The sequence below is a fragment of the Ursus arctos genome, unplaced genomic scaffold (assembly GCF_023065955.2).
Source record: "Ursus arctos isolate Adak ecotype North America unplaced genomic scaffold, UrsArc2.0 scaffold_37, whole genome shotgun sequence".
In the NCBI taxonomy this organism is placed as follows: domain Eukaryota; kingdom Metazoa; phylum Chordata; class Mammalia; order Carnivora; family Ursidae; genus Ursus; species Ursus arctos.
Genome location: NW_026623053.1, coordinates 27,865,483 through 27,885,824, shown reverse-complemented (window position 1 = coordinate 27,885,824; position 20,342 = coordinate 27,865,483). Strand labels below are relative to the sequence as shown.

The 20,342-nt window shown below is 42.3% G+C and overlaps 1 long non-coding RNA gene across 1 annotated transcript; it reads right to left on the bottom strand.

The window, feature by feature from the left end:
• Positions 1 to 10,410: 10,410 nt before the first annotated feature.
• On the bottom strand, positions 10,411 to 14,904 carry LOC130542558 (uncharacterized). The gene is made up of 3 exons (XR_008957211.1): positions 14,706 to 14,904; positions 10,691 to 10,869; positions 10,411 to 10,597 (listed from the first exon to the last, which is right to left on the bottom strand). It is a non-coding gene; the product is annotated as an uncharacterized LOC130542558 (long non-coding RNA).
• Positions 14,905 to 20,342: the final 5,438 nt, after the last annotated feature.

Sequence of the window (20,342 nt, the reverse complement as noted above, 5' to 3'; positions counted from 1 at the left end):
CAGCTATCTGTGTGCTGACTTCCCAAACTAACTAGATTATTGCTGGAAAGTCTTCAAAGTAGTTTCTGATGTTGGACTTCATTTTTAAATGTAAACATGGGTCTTTCTGCTTCTTATTATATCTTTTTGACATGGTAAGTCATGAATTCAATGTGCTTACCCAGTAGCAGCCTTGGTTATATAAAAAGGTTAACCTGGGACTTTATAACAATTTTGATATGGACACATCCTGAACAGTATGTCAAAGAATTAAGGGCACCTGGGTGGCTCAGTTGAGCACCTGCCTTCGGCTCAGGTCATGATCCCAGGGTCCTGGGATGGAGCCCCACATCAGGCTCTCTACTCAGCGGGGAGCCTGCTTCTCCCTCTCCCTCTGCCTGCCACTCCATCTGCCTGTGTGCGCTCTCTCTCTCTCTGTAAAATAAATAAATAAAATCGTTAAAAAATTTTTTTTAGCAGTAGAACAAGTCGCCCAACGTATTTGACACTTTTAGGGTGTCTTTGAAAACAGCTACCTCCCCCGCCATCCATCGGAGCACCGGAGCAGGTTCCTGGCATCCATGTGACTCCTCCACACATACATCTCTGGTCTTACCAGTTGGACCACAGGTGCACTCGTTATTCTAATTGGCTAATCAGATTCTCAGTCCGGAGAATTTAAGATCAGATCTGAAGGAAGACTATGTGAGTCTGTCTTTTCCCAATGGATCTATATCCTACTAACTAGTGACTACGTCACAGCCATACTCTGCTTTGAGTACTGTGTGGCAGACAGAAGTGAGTCTTCAGGAAGAAAGAAAAAACAGATGTACAGAAAGGAGCAGAGACAAACAGAGATTATTTCCTAGGCTCCGTTGCACAGTTCCAGGCCCTTCTTGGGGTCTGTCTGCATACCAACATTTGAGTTTCATGAGACATCTTGTATCTTTTTTTTTTTTTAAGATTTTATTTTTATTTATTCGACAGAGATAGAGACAGCCAGCGAGAGAGGGAACACAAGCAGGGGGAGTGGGAGAGGAAGAAGCAGGCTCTCAGCAGAGGAGCCTGATGTGGGGCTCGATCCCAGAACGCCGGGATCACGCCCTGAGCGGAAGGCAGACGCTTAACGACTGAGCTACCCAGGCGCCCCACACCATTAGAATTAGAGTCAGAAGGACTGGGCTATTGATAAGTCTAATTCATTATATAAAAAGCTCTAAACAGGTCTGTAACTTGGTCTTTTGACCTATCCTTGAATTGCTTTATAGAGCTCTTAGAATAATTTAATGCATTCCCTTATAATTATAGCAATAGTTATCTTAATGTGGGAGGAGAAAGAGACATCACAGAATCACTGGAGGAGTTTATCAGTTAGCATCATTTGCCCTAACCGGAAGGTGATTATAAAAATTAATACAATACACTCCTGTTTTGGGGAAAATCGGATAGACATACTTTTTCCAGTTCCACTCTCTACAACTAAAAACCCTGGATGTTCCATATTATACAAGAATAAGAAAACTTTAACAGATGGAGAGAAGAAAGCAGACTGGCTGCACTAGAGACCAAGGAGTGACATGGTAGTGAGTTCCCTGGGTTTTCTCTTTGACTCATATATCCCAGACTTGGAGCTTAAGAAGTCAGAAATGCCAAAACAAAACAAAACAACAACAAGAAAAACAACAAACAAACAGAAAAAACCCTCTAATGAATACTCTCTTTTCACCCAAAGAATTAGGAAAGGGACAACCTAGCAAGACAGAAAACTTTGAGAAAATAACCACTGTACTCCAGCCAAACAACAAAAATAAAGTTGTGGCCCCACATTCACCTGATACTACCCCAGCAGTATGGGCAAAGGCTGGGTGGGTAGCTTAGATTTACACCCTTGTGGGACTCTTTTTTTTTTTTTTTAAGATTTATTTGTTTATTTTAGAGAGAGAGAGCACACACAAGCATTGGGAGAGGGAGAGAGAGAATCCTTAAGCAGACTCCCTGCTGAGTGTGGAGCCTGATGCAGGGCTTGATCCCAGGACCCTGAGATCATGACCTGAGCCAGAATCAAGAGCCAGCTGCTTAACTGACTGAGCCATCCAGGTGTCCCTCCACCCTTGCTGGACTCTTAATGGTATTCTCTCTCACTAGGTGGAGCAGGGAATAGGGACTGTCATCCCTACCAAGTGGTAATGAGCCCTACCCAAACACTTGGTGTCAGTGGAGAACACATGAGAGCCTAGACTTTCACCTCCATGGACAGTTAGAGGTACCCCTTCCCCTCTCTGCTGGGATAGTATCAGAAGAGGCTTAGTGGAGAGTCAGTGTTTTCAATGTAAGTAGAGGCCTACCCCTTCTTCCACCATGGCCCCTCGTGTCCCCAACAGTCTTCACCCTTTGTGGTGTGGTGTTAGTGAAAACCATGTGGGGAGCAGTAATGAGATATAACTACCCCTTCCAACTGGAGGCCTAGTGGGGAGCCAGTACTCCCACCCCCACCCAGCAGTAACAAGGAGCCTCCCCTTAGAGTGTCAACAAAGGCTGAGTAAGGAACCTAGGCTTCTGCTCCTACCTGGTAGTAATTAGGTGGTGCTCCACTTTTCCTGTTGGAAAGGTGTTAGAGGAGACCAGCTAACACAGAAAGTTAAATAAGATCCAAAGTCTTATAATATCCAAAATCTTCAGATCTCAACCAAAATTCACTCATCATACCAAGATCTCAGACTGAGAAAAAACAATAAGTGCCAACACCACTATGACCAAGGTGTTAGAATTGTCTGACAAAGATTTTACAGCAGCCATCATAACATTGCTTCAATGAGGAATTGTGAACACACTTGAAACAACTGAAAAAATAAGAGTCTCAGCAAGGAAATAAGAAGTCTCAGCAAATATATAGAAGATATTTTTTAAAATGGAAATTTTAGAACTGAAAATATAATAAAAAAAAAAACTCAGTGGATGGGCTCCACAGCAGAATGACAGAGATGGAGGAAAAAGTGGACTGGAAGATAGAGCAATTGAAATTGCCCAATCTGAACAACAGAGAGAAAATAGAGTGAAAAAAACAGAAGAGCCTCAGAGACCTGTGGGACTGTAACAAAACTTCTAACGTTCATATCATTGGAGTCCCAGGAGAGGAGAGAGAGGGAAGGGCTGAAAAAGTCCCCTAAGATGTAATGGCTAACCACTTCCCAAATTTGGCAAAAAAAACATAAATCTACATATTTAAAAAGCTGAATGAACTTCCAATAGGATAAATCTGATCTGAGAAGACCCACATCAAAACACATTATAGTCAAACTTCTAAAAACTGAAGACAAAAAAATCTTGAAAACAACCAGAGAAAAACAACACCTTACCTACAAGGGGAAAAAAAAAACCCAATTTAAACAATAGTGGGTTTCTGGGGCTCCTGAGTGGCTCAGATGCTTAAGCATCTGCCTTCAGCTCAGGTCATGATCTCAGGGTCCTGGAATCAGGCCCTGCACTGGGCTCCCTGCTCAGCGAGAAGTCTGCTTCTCCCTCTCCCTCAACCCCTCACCCCTGCTTGTACTCTCTCTCTCTCTCTTGCTCTACTCTCTCTCTCAAATAAATTAATAAAATCTTTTTTAAAATAGTGGGTTTCTTACCAGAAAACAGAGAGGCCAACAGGAAAGAACATTTTTTAAGTGCTGAAAGAAAAAAACTGTCAACCCAGAATCCTATATCCAGTAGAACATCCTTTGGGAAATCAAGACATTCTCAGCTGAAGGAGAACTAAGAGAATCTCACCAGCAGACCTAGCCTAGAAAATGTCCAACAGAAGTTGGAAGTTCTCTAAACAGAAAGGAAAGAATTTTTTTTAAAAAAAGGAATCTTGGAACGTCAGGAGGAAAGAAGGAACATAGTAAGGAAAAATATAGGTAAGTGCAATAGATTTTCCTTCTTCAGTTTCTTAAGTTACATTTGGTGATTGCATCAGAAATTTATAATACTGTCTGATACGGTTCTAAATGTGTATAGAAGAAATGTATTAAAGACAATTATAATATAAACAGAATAACCAAGGAACATAAATATGTGAAGCAAAAACTGATAGAACTGGAAGGGAAAATAGGTAAATCTACAATTATAGTTGGAGATTTCAATACCTCTCTCTTGACAATTTATAGAACAAACTAGACAAAATCAGCAAGGATATAGAAAAACTCAATGGTGGCATCAACCAACAGGATATAATCAACATTTATAGAATATTTCATCTAACAATACAGAATACACATTCTTACCGAAGTACCCATGGAGCATACACTAAAATAGATCATATCCTGGACCATAGAACAAAAATTCAGCAAAACTTTTTCAAGTTTTTTTTTTTTTCATTTACTTCAGTAATCTCTATATCCCAGTTGGGGCTCGAACTCATGCCCTTGAGATCCAGAGTCACATGCTCTTCCAACTCAGCCAGCCAGGCATCCCAAATCTCAGCAGCTTTTAAAGAATGAAATCATACTGAGTATGTTCTCCCAACGACAATGGAATCAAACTGGAAATTTATAACAGAGAGGTAACAGGAAAATCTCTACCTGCTTGGAAACTAACACACTTCCAAGTAATCCGTAGTCAAAGAGCAAGTCTCAAGGGAAAGAAAAATACATTGAAATGAATGAAAATGAAAATGCAACATATGAAAATTTGGGGGACCAGCTAACACAGTGCTGAGAAGGAAATTTATAGCATTAAAATGCACACCCTAGAATAAGAGGGAAAGTCACAAATCAATAATCCAAGTTACCATCTCAAAAAGCTCAAAAAAGAAAAACAAATCCAAAGCAACAGAAGGAGGAAATATTAAAGAGCAGAAATTAATAAAATTGAGAACAGAAAAACAATAGAGAAGATCAATGAAACAAAGAAGCTGGTTCATTGGAAAGATCAATTAAAGTGACAACCTTGGGGTGCCTGGATGGCTCAGTCAGTTAAGTATCTGACTCTTGATCTCAGCTCAGGTTTTGGTCTCAGGGTCGTGAGTTCAAGCCCAGTGTGGAGCCTGCTTAAAAAAAAAAAAAAGTGACCACCTCTATCTAGCAAGACTGACAAAGAAGGAAGACACGAATTACCAATATCAGAAATGAAACATGAGCTGTCACTAGAGACCCTGCAGGTAACAAAATTATAATAATGGAATGCTACAAACAACTCTACACACATACATTTGACAACTTACGTGAAAGACAGATTCTTAAAAAGCACAAACTACCTCAACTAATTTAATATAAAATAGATCATTTTAGTAGCCCTATAATTATTAAGGAAATCGAATGTGTAATTTTAAAACTACAAAAGAAATCCAGTGGCTCAGGTGATTTCACTAGAGAATGCTACCAAACATTTAAAGAACTTTAGTAAACAGAAGAGGAGGGAACACTTCCAATTCATTTTATAATAGTAGTATTACCCTGATACGAAAACCAAATAAAGCAGTACAAATAATGACAAAGTTGCAGACTAATATTCCTCATTTATAAAGATGAAATTTTTAAACCATGTTAGAGAAAATTCAACTATATTATATATATATATATATATATATATATATATATATATATATATACACATTTTTTTTCATCCTACACCAATCATGTACCATATACCATGACCAGGTGGAGTTTATTTCAGAGAGGCAAGGCCATCTTAATACTTGAAAAATCAATGTAATCCAGTATTAGCAGGCTAAAGAAGAAGCACACAATCACATTTATTAATGCAGAAAAGATACTTGACAAAATTCAGCACCTATTTATGGTTAATGCTCTAAAAAAACAGGAATCAACTTCCCCAAGTTGCTTTCTGTCTCTCTGTTTTTGCTTTTTCTAGCTATTTCATATAGGTGGAGTTATACAGTATTTGTCCTTTTGTGTCTGGCTCATTTCACTTAACATAATGGGTTTTTTTGTTCTTTTTAAAGGTTTTATTTATTTGAGAGAGAGAACAAGCAGGGGGAGGGACTGAGGGAAAGAGAGACGCAGACTCAACCCTGAATAGGGAGGCTGTTGTGGGGCTTGATCCCAGGACCGCAAGATCATGACCTGAGCCAAAGGCAAGATGCTTAACCAACTGATCCACCCAGGTGCCCCTAGCATAATGTTTTTAAGGCTCATCTGTGTTGTAGCATGTGTCAGAGCTTCATTCCTTTTTTATGGGTGAATAATATTCCATGCCACATTTTCTCCACCTGTTCTAATTTGATGGGCACCTGGGTTGTTTCCACCTTGTGGCTATTGTGAATAATACTGTGACAAACATTGATATATAAGTAACTGAGTCCCAGTTTTTTATTCTTTTGGGCATTTACCTAGGAGTGGAATTGTTGAACCATATAGTGGTTGTATGTTTAACTTTTTGAGGAATTGCCAACCAGTTTTTACAGCAGCCACACCATTATATTCCCACCAGCAAAGTACAAGAGTTCCAATTTCCCCACATTCTTGTTAACACTTGTTATTATCTGTTTTTGTTTTGTTTTTTTAAATTATAGCAATTCCTAGTAGGTATGAAGTGGTATCTCATTGTGGCTTTGATTGCATTTCCTTAATGGGTAATGATATAGAATTAAGGTAGGGTTCATGAATGAGTGAATGAATGCACAAAGGGACTTACTATTTTTTAAAATATTTTTTAGAAGATTTTCTTTCTTTATTTATTTGTGAGAGAGCGCAGGAGAGAGAGCACCAGCAGGGGGAGGGGCAGAGGGAGAGGGAGAAGCAGACTCCCCGCTGAGCAGGGAGCCTGATGCGGGGCTCCATCCCAGGACCCTGGGATTGTGACCTGAGCTGAAGGCAGATGCTTAGCTTACTGAGCCACCCAGTGGGACCCCGGACTTACTATTTTTAATAAAATTTATCATAGGTTAAATCACTCTTCTAGTATATATTATGATTACATTAATGCATAGAGCATTAATATTAGTTTTGATAATGTTAAATCATACCTTAGTATTTGTATATATTTGCCTTGCTTATACAAAATTCCCTTTTAGTAATATGCAATATAGTTTATCCATACATCATGGACTATAGATTGTCTCCATTAAGAGAATATTGCAACTAATGTGTAATGGTTTTGTCTTTTCTTTATTTCTTGCCACACGCCAGGCTGGGCCCTTCTTGGGAAATGAGCTATGCCATAAAATGAATTACAGCTCTGCCTTTGTACAGTGACAGGGTTCATTTGAACAGGCACAGGCCGCCTGTGCCTTCAGTTTTCTCTGTAAAAAACAGATATTTTCAGGGTACATTAGCCCTAAAAGCAACCCCCGAGGAAACCATGAATCACTTTAATTGTAAATCATCATATACAGAAACCAGAGTGTAACACAATATATTTTTAAGTATCAATGATGTGAATTGTGATAACAATGTATTTATAAAGTATCCCCTAGCAAGCATGCCAGGTGCTCCATTACATTATAAATATCTCAGTAAGTAATATTAAAAAGTTATCTAAACCACACAGAGAAAAGCTAAAAATTTCCCCTTCCAAAATAAAAGTGGAAGTAGGTTGCCATTTGAACCTTAGAAGGCCTCAATGTTCTTCTACCCATTCATGATAAGGGGGTCATGGGGCAGTCTAGGGGAAGATATTACCCTCCTTACCCCCTCCACATGGGAAAACCATAGAATTTTTATGTTAGTCATACTTGGGGCCAGCAGTCATGCAAGATTAGACACTTTTCCAGTCATTCCTCTCAGAAATTATACCCTTTCCTCAGGGTCCAAGGTGAATAAACATAAACCCATCTATTAGACTGTTTGTTTCATGTCAAGCAGAATCATTGTTTCCCTGTTTACACTTTTATTCTCAAAACTAACCTTTATCCCCAATATTAACTAATGGTTAACACTTCAGGACACCTAGCACATAGCAGGTGTTCAATAACTATTTGCTGGTTGGGAGTGATTTAAGCAAAGAATGTTATCTTGGTCCTCTCTCACCTTAGTCAGTGAAAGCTGTATACGACCTAAAGTATTGGTTTTGCTACCAAAAGCCAGGCTGTTTCGATATAGTAACCTGGGCAAATAATTAGCCTTGAGAATAGAAAGTCACGAAAAAGTAAATCAATTTGCAAATTATGCTGCTCTGAGGTGACATTAGCTTAAGTCTACGGAGTCCCCAAACAAAGGGAGCACTCTTTTAATCGTTATCTGAAGAAAGGGAAACATTCTAATACTTTCAAGAGGAATAAATTAAATACAGCAAAAAGCTTTTAAGCCACACTGGTGTAAAGAGATAGAATCAATATTTGCGGTAAAGTGTTAAAAATCAGGATTTTAATGTATGAAGTTTTGGTTTGGGGATGTGATTTTTTCCACGTCAGAACAGAATCGGTGTAATAAATACCCATGCTCTGATGGAGTTCTACTAAGTTTTAAAACGTTAAAAATATTCCCGCAGAACTGTCATATGAAAGTCAAAACGTATTCAAATTAAAGAAAGTAGCCCCCCAAATTTAACTTCTATTTGTAGGCCCAGCTGTGTGACACGGTAAATAATTCTGATATTTTAAAACTTGCCTCAAGAAGTGAGTTTCTGGGTGGGTGAGATCTTGCGTGTTGACCGTGTTAAAGGCTCCTGCTCCCTGCAGGGTGTGGTCGAAGCCTAGTTCTCATTGATGCCTTGCGCGTGTATTAAAGGTGGGAGAATCAGGGTCAGCCCACAGGGCACGTCTCTGAAATGCAAAGAACCCAGCGTGATGGAAGTCCTGCCGGCGGCGACAAGCGATCCCCCCGCGGGGAGCCCGGCGGACGGGCGCGTGTCAAAGGGCGGGGCGGGGGCCTTCGTGGGAGGGAGCAGCCGGGGCTGGACGGCGAGCTCGGACCCAGGTGGTGGCGAGAACTTGGCCGGCCTCGCGCCCAGCGCCGCTCCGGCCTCCCCCTCGCCGGGCCCGGCTCGCGTCTTCCAGGGGCCCCGCCTCCCATCCCCGAGTCCCCACGCCTCTCGCCGCCTTCTCCCCCCTCGGGCGTGTCGCCCTCCCCAGGTGCCTCTCCCCCTGGCGGCGCACCTCCCTCCCCTGCAGGCCCCGCCTTTCCGGGGGCGCCCCCCGCCGGTGGCCTCGCCTGCACCCACCCAGGTTCGTCTCCGTTGGGCGGGCGCGAGGGGACGGGCGGTGCGGGCAGGCAGCCGTCCCCAGCGTGCACTGCTTTCTCTCTGGGACCTCTGAGCCGCCTTCCTCCTGCCCCATGGGACCCCCTCCGTGGGTGCCCTCCCTGGGTCTAGCCTTTGGGGCCTCTGCGGCGCCGCCAGCCTCAGGCTTGTCCGCTGCTCCTGCCTGATGGCTGCTGAGGACGTAAGCTCGGGCCCAGCTTGCCCTGAAGACTTTCCTCCCCAACCTGGGCAGGAAGCCTCTTCGTCTGACCCCATGCTCGCCTTCGTTTGACGTTCCAGAAGGACTAATGTATAAAGGTCTTGAGCTCCATCGAATGGATTTTTTTTTTCAGACAGATTTAAGACATAACCATCTAGGATGAGTGTGTTATCTATTCTAATGTTTAAGCGCCTCAAAATTAACTGCCATTCAGGTTACCTTTTCAAGAAGCAGAACCTCATATAGCCAGACACGACCTAGTTTATTCAACTGTTAAAAGTAAACAGTCTTAAGGGCGCCTGGCTGGCTCAATCCGAAAAGCATGGACTTGATCTCAGAGTGGTGAACTGGAGCCTCACTTTGGGTGTAGGGATTACTTAAATAAAAATAAACTATTAAAAAATGCACACATCGGGGCGCCTGGGTGGCACAGCGGTTAAGCGTCTGCCTTCGGCTCAGGGCGTGATCCCGGCGTTCTGGGTTCGAGCCCCAAATCAGGCTCCTCCGCTAGGAGCCTGCTTCTTCCTCTCCCACTCCCCCTGCTTGTGTTCCCTCTCTCGCTGGCTGTCTCAATCTCTGTCGAATAAATAAACAAAATCTTTTTTAAAAAATAAAAAAATAAAAAATGCACATATAGGTTAAAAAAAACTAGATAATTAATGGTGGCCATAATGTGGAGAAAAGGGAACCCATGTGCACTGTTGGTGGGAATGTAAATTGGTTCAGCCATTAAGGAAAACAGTATGGAGGTTCCTCAAGAAATTCAAAATAGTACTATGTGATTCAGCAATCCCACTTCTGGGTGTATATCCAAAGGAAAGGAAACCATTATCTGGAAGAGATATTTGTACTTCCATGTTCATTACAAAATTATTTACAATAGTGTAGGTATGGAAACAACCTAAGTATCTATCAACAGCTGAATAGATAAAGAAAAAAAATGATAAAGAATGATGAAGAGCCGGTTAGTGTAATTGACATTAGTACAGTTTAAATCACCATGAGCTATGCATAATATTGAGAGGCTTATACGCCCACTAAAAGTATTGAGACAAACGAGAAAAACAATGTAAAAGTTTTATTTACAACATAATAATGACAAAAATGGATATGACTATGGAGATTGTAGCAGGACACAGGACTCAAACTAGAAAATCAGACTCTTCTTACAAGAGGTCGAGTCTGATTCATCCAATTGAGGTGAGCTGTAGATGCCTATAGCTCTTTTGGTTTCTGCTCCGAGTTCTGGTTAGTCAGGGTTTTCCTCTGTGAAATTTCCTGTATAGGTTAGAGTACAGAGTATGTTACAATAACAAAGACCCCCCCCACACACACACACAATACAGTAATTTAAACAAGATAGAAGCTTACTTCTCACGTGACAGTCCAGAGATAGGAGTGGCCCAGGCTGGCAGGGTGGCCGGCTCCATTAAGTCATGAATGGACTCTGGTTTCTTTTTTTATCTTGACGCTGTAGCTTAGGATATTTTCTTCATTTGCATAGTTAGAGCCGGGGCCCTTCCGTGGGTTTGCCTTAGCACCATCTAGCTCTAGGGAAGGGCAAAAGAGCAGAAGTAGAGGACAAAGGATATATTTTTCTGCCAGTGACACAGAGGTTGCACCTATCTCTTTCACTCATATTCCATTGGTGAGAACCTGAACACACCTGGTTGCTAGAGAAACTGGGAAATTGGTCTCTGACTTGGAGAATAAGGGCAAAAGGAAATGTAGATAAAACTAAATTGCCTTACAACTTGCAGCCCATTGACAAATACTTGGGACAGGCAGAGTATGACATTCCTCCAGGAACTCCCAAGCATCTTAAGGTTAATGTTTTGTTAGTGGCAAAACGCAACCTTAGCTTGACAATAGCTAGGCCTCCAGGATCCTGTAAGTCTTCTTTAACATATGAAAATCCTTTTGGAAACTTCCTTTGTCTCTACACCCACCCCCAACCTAAAGTATATCATCAGTCGCTCCATACAATCCCACTGCAGCTCTTTCTGCCCACGGGTCCTGTCCGCCGTGCTTTAATAAAACCACCATTTTTGCACCGAAAATGTTTTGAGAATTCTTTCTTACCATTTGCTCTTGGACCCCACATCAAGTCACATCTGTCTCTAAGTGGGGGGCTTCATCTGCCCAACTAAAAATTCATTAGGGTAGTGGGGCGCCTGGGTGGCTCAGTCGTTAAGCGTCTGCCTTCAGCTCAGGGCGTGATCCCAGGTTTCTGGGATCGAGCCTCACGTCAGGCTCCTCCGCTGGGAGCCTGCTTCTTCCTCTCCCACTCCCCTACTTGTGTTCCCTCTCTCACTGGCTCTCTGTCAAATAAATAAAATCTTCAAAAAAAATTTATTAGTGTAGTGAAAGGTGAGAACAGAGGGGACAACTACCATTCTGCCACATTTGCCCACTTCCTTCCAATGAGTTCTTTCTTAGGAGTTCCTTCACTTCAGTTTACACATAGCCCTTATTGCTGGCAACTGAAGTACCCTAACTGATGTCTCATTCTTTAGGCCCCAGGTCAAATGACACCTTCTCAAGGAGGCTTACCTGATTGCTTTCTCTAAAGTATGTCCCTTCCCAGTCCTGCTATCCTTGTTTTTCTCTCAGCACTTTGTTTCCTGCATGGCACTTATCAGAGCATATATATACTGCTGTGTTTTGTTTGTCTCCCCCCAGTGTCTTTTCATCACCACCACATCTCTATCATCTAGCACAGAGTCTGTCATTGGATAGGCAAGAACAAAATATCTGGTGGTAAATGAATGAAAACAGTGGTCAAGGATGACTGAGCGAGTTCTGAAGTGACCAACTAAATAACTGTATTGGTAAAAAGTGAGAATATAGGAAACTGGGTGGGCAAGTTAAGAGGTAGGGATCAGAGGATGGTTAGGTTTGCTTGCACAAGTTTAATTTGAAGTTTTGAATGATTTCAAGATGATACCCAGTAGGCTGCTAAAAATGTGGATCTGGAGCTCTGGAAAGAGCATCAGATTGGAGCTATTGATTTGAAAGCCTTGAGAATTGATGAGATCACTCACGAAAAGCATGGCAAGAAAATAAAGAAGGTTTAGAAGGGAACTACAAGGAACAGCAATATTTATAGAATTGGCAGAAGAGAGACTGGCAAAGCTTGGGAGGACCTATCAGAGGCTATCAACAAGAACCAGGGAAAAGAAAATTTCAGGGAGGAAGCAGTGGTCACAAATGATACACATGGGGGGGGTGATAAATTATGTCACATAAGTCCTAGAGGGTCCCTAGATCTGCCAGTTAGGAACGTAGGTATGGGAGCCTTAGTAGAATAGTTCCAGTGGGTTGGGGGGTTGTGGACTGAAGACAGAATGTTAGGAACTAAATGTAGTGACTGTAGAACAAGCTTTCAAAAAGTGCAGCCATGAAAACAACACACATTTCATTTGGAAAAAGAGGCAAGGTCAAAGGAGACTTTAAGAAGAAAGCTCAGCATCTCTTTAAACAAGTGAAAGAGAGAGGATGGGTATGGAAATGATTGATGGAGACATTTGTACCTACTGGGTTTCAGATAGGAAGCCACAATAGAGTTGTCCTTCCTTGAAGATGTAACCGCAAATTTAGAGGGGGTAACAAGGACTTGATAGAGTTTTTCCAACGGCCTCGATTTATCTATAAAGGAGGGAGTAAAGTTCTGTGATGCAACGGAGGAGGTGGAGGGGGAAGTTTGGACTATCTTCTAGGAGAAGAGAGGAATAGGAAAGTGTGCGATAGGACAGATAAAAGGTCCGGTGGTTACAGATCCACTATGGTTGGAAGTCCTTTTTTCCTTCTTCCTCCTACCCCTTCCTAACCCAAACTTGTTCCAAAAACTACTCCAGGCTGACAAATCCTAATCTTTGCACCCATTTACCCATAAATTTTTTTCCAGCAACAACCGGCAACGAACATGCGGGGGCTACGAAAGCAGACCACTCCCTCAAACTTCATTCATTTCAATAATGCAAACTGAGTGGGCCTCCGACATTTTTGCAGACCCCCAACCCCCTTGCCACGACGTGTTATACTACTACGTACAGCAAGGGCACCTCCTTGTTGTGGACAGTGAGACTTTTAGGGACAGATGGTTCCCTCGTAAGTAACTTCCCCCAAAAGCTGCAGTACGTCCTAGAGCCTGTTTTAAGTACAAGAACACAGTGTTCAGAGCAAAACGCCCAGGGCCGAGGCCGGAACAGTGAAAGCAGCTTCACCGGCTCGGAGGCCAGCAAAGCCGACCGCGCGCCGTTCCTGATGACGTCACACGGCCTCAGCCTCCGGACCGCCTCCTACTGGCCGTTTCCATTCCCGCGACAGCCGCAGCCCCGCCTTCGCCCCGCCCCCAGGAACGTCATCACAGCACAGCCTCTAGTATCTCATTTGCAGGCTCTGTGAGCGCCGGGCGCGGTGGCGCGCGCCTGTAGTCCCAGCTACTCGGGAGGCTGAGGCAGGAGGATCGCTTGAGCCCAGGAGTTCTGGGCTGTAGTGCGCTATGCCGATCGGGTGTCCGCACTAAGTTCGGCATCAATATGGTGACCTCCCGGGAGCGGGGGACCACCAGGTTGCCTAAGGAGGGGTGAACCGGCCCAGGTCGGAAACGGAGCAGGTCAAAACTCCCGTGCTGATCAGTAGTGGGATCGCGCCTGTGAATAGCCACTGCACTCCAGCCTGGGCAACATAGCGAGACCCCGTCTCTTTTGACTCCCCCGGATTCGGATTTCTGAGAGTCCTTTCTCCTAATGAGTAAACGGCAGAAGTTTGCCCCCATTTTGTGTGTATTTGGGAGTCTACTAATATGTACATTGAAAATAAGTGAGATGTAACTGGTCTCTATTACTGGCTCCTTCTCCTATTTTACGTTTGTCTCCTGTTCTGCATCCCCTTTAGGGTCAAAGCTGACCCGAGAACTTAGGAGAGTCGGGGTTTCGGAGCCGCCTCATCACTGACCCCTACCGGAACATCGCCGAAACTTCTCTGCGAAGGGCTGTTATCACCTTCGCAGCCAGCAGGGGAGGCTCGTCTCCTCACCGCCTGGGGGAGAAGATGGCCGCCGGACAACACTACGAAAAATGCGCCCGAAGGCCCAGGTCCTCCGGACGGCGGTCCGGCTCTCCGCTCTGCTCCCACGACTTCTCCGGACCTTTCCTCCCCACCTCCAGCCACGAACTGTTGCCTTCTTTCCCCACTGTTAGCTCAAGGTTTTTGCTCTGAAATGTTGCACACGAAAGATTTGGCAAATCAGCAGTCTTTCACCCAAATCCTCACACTCCACCTGTTTACCCGTACGGCTGAGCGCCCGACGGGGTACCCTGCCTGCTACTCCCTCCTTGTAAGGTACAAGAAAAGGAAAAGAAAAAAAAAAAAAGAAACTTACAGAGGCGCCCCCACGTCTTTGTGAGAGCAGAGGTGAGGGGCCAGAGTGCCAGAACGCCGTCACCCTGTCTCCCCCTTGATTCTTGGGCTGCCAACAGCCAACGTGAGGGATGGAACGAAGCGCAGGAAACTTAGAGCAGCCGGTGAGCCGCTGAGTCTTGAACCCTGTGCTGCAGAGAGCAAAACCTCAGCGCCGTGCACCGAGCGGCACCCAGCAAGTCAAGGCTTGTGCCTCTGCCTAATTTTTACAAGGAAATGAAGGAACACAGTATGAATAGAATGTTTCCAATTATCAGAAGTTCTCAGTTGTCTGTGATCGTGATTTCACCTTCATGAAAGAACTATCTTAGAGGACTTCCTTTTAAATTCAGACATTTTAGGGCCAGCAGAAGTGGATCAAATATTCACATCGATCTTAACATTAATCTGATGATCCATTGGGAATTTCAAGACTAAGCACTAAACACAGACTTTACTTGTAAAAAGACAAGGAACGGGGACAATGTAGTAAGCTTTTCATAAAGCTAATTGTATTCAATTTCTTTGAGGTGATTCATTCTGTTTGAACAAAGATAGCTGTCAGAAAAGCCCTCCTTGAATTGAACAGATACCTTCCTCTGATGCTTCTGGGTCTGCCCTCTACAATTACATGGAATAAGCCCTATTCAAATTGTTCAGGACATTTCAAGAATTTAGAAGTCACCTCCCAATCAATACATTTCCACAAAATGGAAATATACGGAAATACTTTTTTACTTTTTTAATCTTTACCCTGCCCCAACCAGAAAATAGGAGAAAAATACTCCGGGCATGTCTCTTTTTTTTTTTTCTCACTGCATGGATCCCTGAATTTGGCCCAGAATGACTTAGCTGTGACTATAAGGATTGCATTTCAGTTGCCACATCTGCTAGCTTTGGGGTTTACAGTTTCTATTACCCTTCAGTCTTTTCCACCACTTCTAGAAGAACTTCTCAGCTTTCTGGAACTGAGGTGTGGTAAGCAGAATAATGACCCCTCCCCAAAGATGTGCACATCTTAATATGTGGAACCCATGATTTGCTACTGTACATGGTAAAAGGAATTTTACAGATATGAGTAAATTAAGGATCTTGAGATGGGGAGAATATGCCAATGAACCCAATGTAATTACGAGAATCCTTATGACAGGGAGGGAGGCAAGAGGGTTGGAGTCAGAGAAGGATATATAGCCTGAAAGCAGGGATCAGAGTCATGCAAAGCCGCCAAGCAAGGAATGTGGGCAGCCTCTGGAAGTTGGAAAAAGCAAGGAAACCAATTCTTGCCTAGAACCTTCAGAAAGAATGCAGCCCTGCTGACCCATGTGGGACTTCTGACCTTCAGAATCGTACAATAATAGATGTGTGGTGCTTAAACCACTGAATTTGTGGTAATTTGTTACAGTAGCAATAGAAAACACATGAAAATACATGAGATATATCAAGGTTAGTCTGTACCTGAAAAAAGTTCATGAGGTCAGAAAGGAATTATTCCAGTAACTGCCTTCTTTAACATACTTGTACTTTTTTCAAAAACTTTTCATGTTGAACAACCTTTTAGGGTTGATATTTTTCGTGTGTATTATATTTAAAATATTATTTAAAATATATATTTAAAATAATATTTTAAAATTTCATACATCTATTCATCTACTCATTTAAAAAAAAAAGTTTAAGTGCAGAATATTTGCCAGATCATATATTTATAGTAGAGAAGCAGAAACAAGATCTTTGCCTTTGTGGAGCTTCTGGTCTAGTTGAGGGTGAGGAAGAGACCATCTTTTAAAAATGAGCCATGTAATTGTGCTTTAGTGTTCTCGTGATGCTCTGCCAGCCATATTTAATTCATTAGCCTGCCTGCATGCCTGAAATCTCCAATACCAAAAACTCTCTCCCGGGTTAAGGCATGGTTTTCAGTTACAAATGCACTTTGGCATTTACTCAATACCATTAGAGAACTTCTTTTTTTTTTTTTTTTTTTTTAAAGATTTTATTTATTTATTTGACAGAGATAGAGACAGCCAGCGAGAGAGGGAACACAAGCAGGGGGAGTGGGAGAGGAAGAAGCAGGCTCCCAGCGGAGGAGCCTGATGTGGGGCTCGATCCCAGAACGCCAGGATCACGCCCTGAGCCGAAGGCAGACGCTTAACCACTGTGCCACCCAGGCGCCCCTCCATTAGAGAACTTCTATTTCAACCTCCCACCTGATACTTGATTATACTTTACAGTTTCCCACAATATCCATGAAAGAAGGTCAGTATATCATGAACTTGACCATACTTTTTTTTAAAGACTTTTTGTTAATGGTGTGATATTTTTTACTTTAAAATTTTATGTATTCATAACTATTAGTCTTATCCTTTATGGTTTCTTTTTTTATTTTTATTTTTATTTTATTTTTTTTTTTTAAAGATTTTATTTATTTATTCGACAGAGATAGAGACAGCCAGCGAGAGAGGGAACACAAGCAGGGGGAGTGGGAGAGGAAGAAGCAGGCTCATAGCGGAGGAGCCTGATGTGAGGCTCGATCCCATAACGGTGGGATCACGCCCTGAGCTGAAGGCAGACGCTTAACCGCTGTGCCACCCAGGCGCCCCAATGGTTTCTTTTTTTAAAAGATTATTTATTTGTTTGAGAGAGAGGGAGTGAGAGAGCTCACAAGCGGGGTGGGGGGTAGAGGGAGAGGGAGAAGCAGACTCCCTGCTGAGCAGGGAGCCTCATGCGGGGCCTGATCCCAGGACCCCAAGATCATGACTTGAGCCAAAGGCAGACACTCAACTGACTGAACCACCCAGGTGCCCTCCTTTATGGTTTCTGCGTTTAGTGTTTACATTGAAGGGTCTCACCCCTCTCAAGAGCGTGTACGTAGTCATATTAGTGTCATAATAATAATAGCTTAACGTAGACATGTCACTGATTTTAAAGTAACACTGTTGGGGCTCACTCAGCTAAGTGTTTGCCTTTGGCTCAGGTTGTGATCCCAGGGTCCTGGGATCGAGCCCCTCGTCCTCTGGTTCCCTGCTCAGTGGGGACTCTGCTTCTCCCCCTCTCTCTGCCCCGCTCATGCTCTCTCTCACTCTTTCTCAAATAAATAAATTTTTAAAAAATATTTTAAAAAATAAAAATAAAATAACACTATCTCTCCAAAACAATAATTTTTTGTTCTTAACTCTACTTTTTGTTGTTGTTGTTGTTGTTCACATTTCTGGTGCAAGGTGCTTGACAGCAGAAGAAGCAGTACAGACATAATTCTCAAAAAATTGTAGTTGTGTGTTTTGACCTGTCTGGTGGCTCCCCAAGGGATCAGTTTAAGAGTTTGCCTTTGTTTTGACTACATAGGGGATTTTCCAGGGCTGGGAAGGCTTCATGGGCCATATTTGTTGAAAGCATTTAAAGGCAAATGTATTAGCTCCTGCCAGCTGGGGCAAGAGATAATAGTCAGGGCAAGAAATAGATTTAAAAGGCTAGGAAGAAAGAAGCTGAAGAAAGAGATGCTTGGAGGAATATAGACTGTGAAAGTTCTGTATATTCCAGGAAATCTAGAAGGTCATACATATGCCTGGGGCAGAATGCATGCTCAGAAGAGAACTGAGAAGACTAAGCTCTCACCTCTGGCTGACCTTCAGGCTAGAACAAGAAGGAAATGAAGGCTAAGGCAGAGTCATAAACTGCCCTGCTAAATGTTGAAGTGCCCCAATATAGGGCACTCTGCAAAATCAGAGAGAATTCTTTGAATGGTTGGTTGGTTGGTTGGTTCAATCATTTAAGGAAATCTGTCAAACCATTAGTGGCACATTATTCTAATGGAATAGGGAATCCAGGGGCCACAAACAACAAAGAATAAAGGCTTTACAGAATTCATTCAGAAAGAGAGAATTCTGGAAAGATGGTAGAGTAGGAAGCACCAGGAATCTGTCTCTCCACCTAGACAATAATCGCAGAATTACAGACAACAATTGGCAGAACCTGTCTGGGGTACCTGTTTTGGAACTCTGAGTCTACTAAATGTCTGCAACTTCCAGGAAAAGTCTTGCATGGTAAATTATGGTTAGCCTTTGTCAATTTCTGCTCTGAGTCCCACAGCAAGCAGTTGTGTACATTCTCTTAAAGCAGCTTGCACCTAGCTTTTGGCAGCCAGAACGGGTAAAAGGACCCTGTTTTCCAAATATTGAGCATCTATGCTCTGATTGATGATTACAGCTTCTGGTCACAGAGGTGCAGACAAAGAGGCAGGTGGCATTGTCGGTGCACCTCCCATCACCGTAGGAAGCCAAAGCTAACTTCCAGAGGATTAAAAGGATCAGCACCCTTTTTTTCCTGTCTCATTTTTTTTCCTTTTTCCCCTTTTAGGAGCCAGATATCAAGACTAGGACATTCAAAAGCAACTGCATATATGGGGAAAATTGGAAACTTCTGCTTCAAAGGACTCGAATAGACATTTATCCAAAGAAGGTATTCAAATGGCCAATAATCACATGAACAGCTGCTCAACAGCATCGATCATTAGGGAGATGGAAACGAATACTACAATAAGATATCACTTTACACCCATTAGAATGGTGAATATATATTGGAAAAAAAAACCCAGAAAATAAGAAGCATTAGTGAGAATGTAGAGAAGTTGGAATACTTGTACACTGTTGGTAGGAATGTAAGACAGTATCACCATGTGGAAAACAGTATGGTGGTTCTTCAAAAAATTAAAAATGGAACTACCATATGATCCAGCATATATACTGGGTATATACTCAAAAGAATTTATAACAGGGTCTTGAAGAGATATTTGCACACCCGTGTTCATAGCAACATTATTCACAACAGCTAAAATGTTGTAGCAACTTAAATGTCCATTGATAGTTGATGAATGGGTAAGCAAAATGTGGTCTATACATGCAGAGGAATATTATTCAGCCTTAAAAAAGAAGGAAATTCTAACATGCTACAGAATGGATAAAACTTGAGAACACTATGTTAAGTGAAATAAACCCATCACAAAAAGACAAATACCATATTATTTCAGTTATATAAGGTACTTAAATTAGTCAAATCTGAAAGATGATAGATTGCAGGTTTCTAGGGCCTGGGGACAGTGGAAATTGGGAGTTATTGTTTAATGAGTATAGAATTTCAGATTTACAGGACAAAAAGCTATAGCATTGAATGGTGGTGATGGTTTACAACATTATGTATTTAATACAAATGTATTTTAATACCACTAAATAGTACCCTTAAAAATAATTAACATGGTAAATTTTCTATAGAGAGTGTTTTACCACAGTAAAAAAAGTGGGAAAAAAATTAGTTCAGAAAAAAAGTGTTTAGTTCACTATACAAACAAACAACAGCTACAATAATACAAATGTTTGACCAAATATCCAGGCCCAGTGGCCCAGTCAAGTTGATGCATAAAATTTACCATCATAAGTCCATCCCTTGTCAACTAGATACTCATACACATCTTCTTAAACCATACTTAACTTCTAAGTAAAGACAATAACAAGGTCATAATTCTGTGTAACATGATATAACTATCCTGTGTACACCCAAAAATGCACTGTCTTCCCCCCAGAAGAATGCTAAGTCATTGCTCTTCTCCTCGATATCGCATAATTTGAATACTATG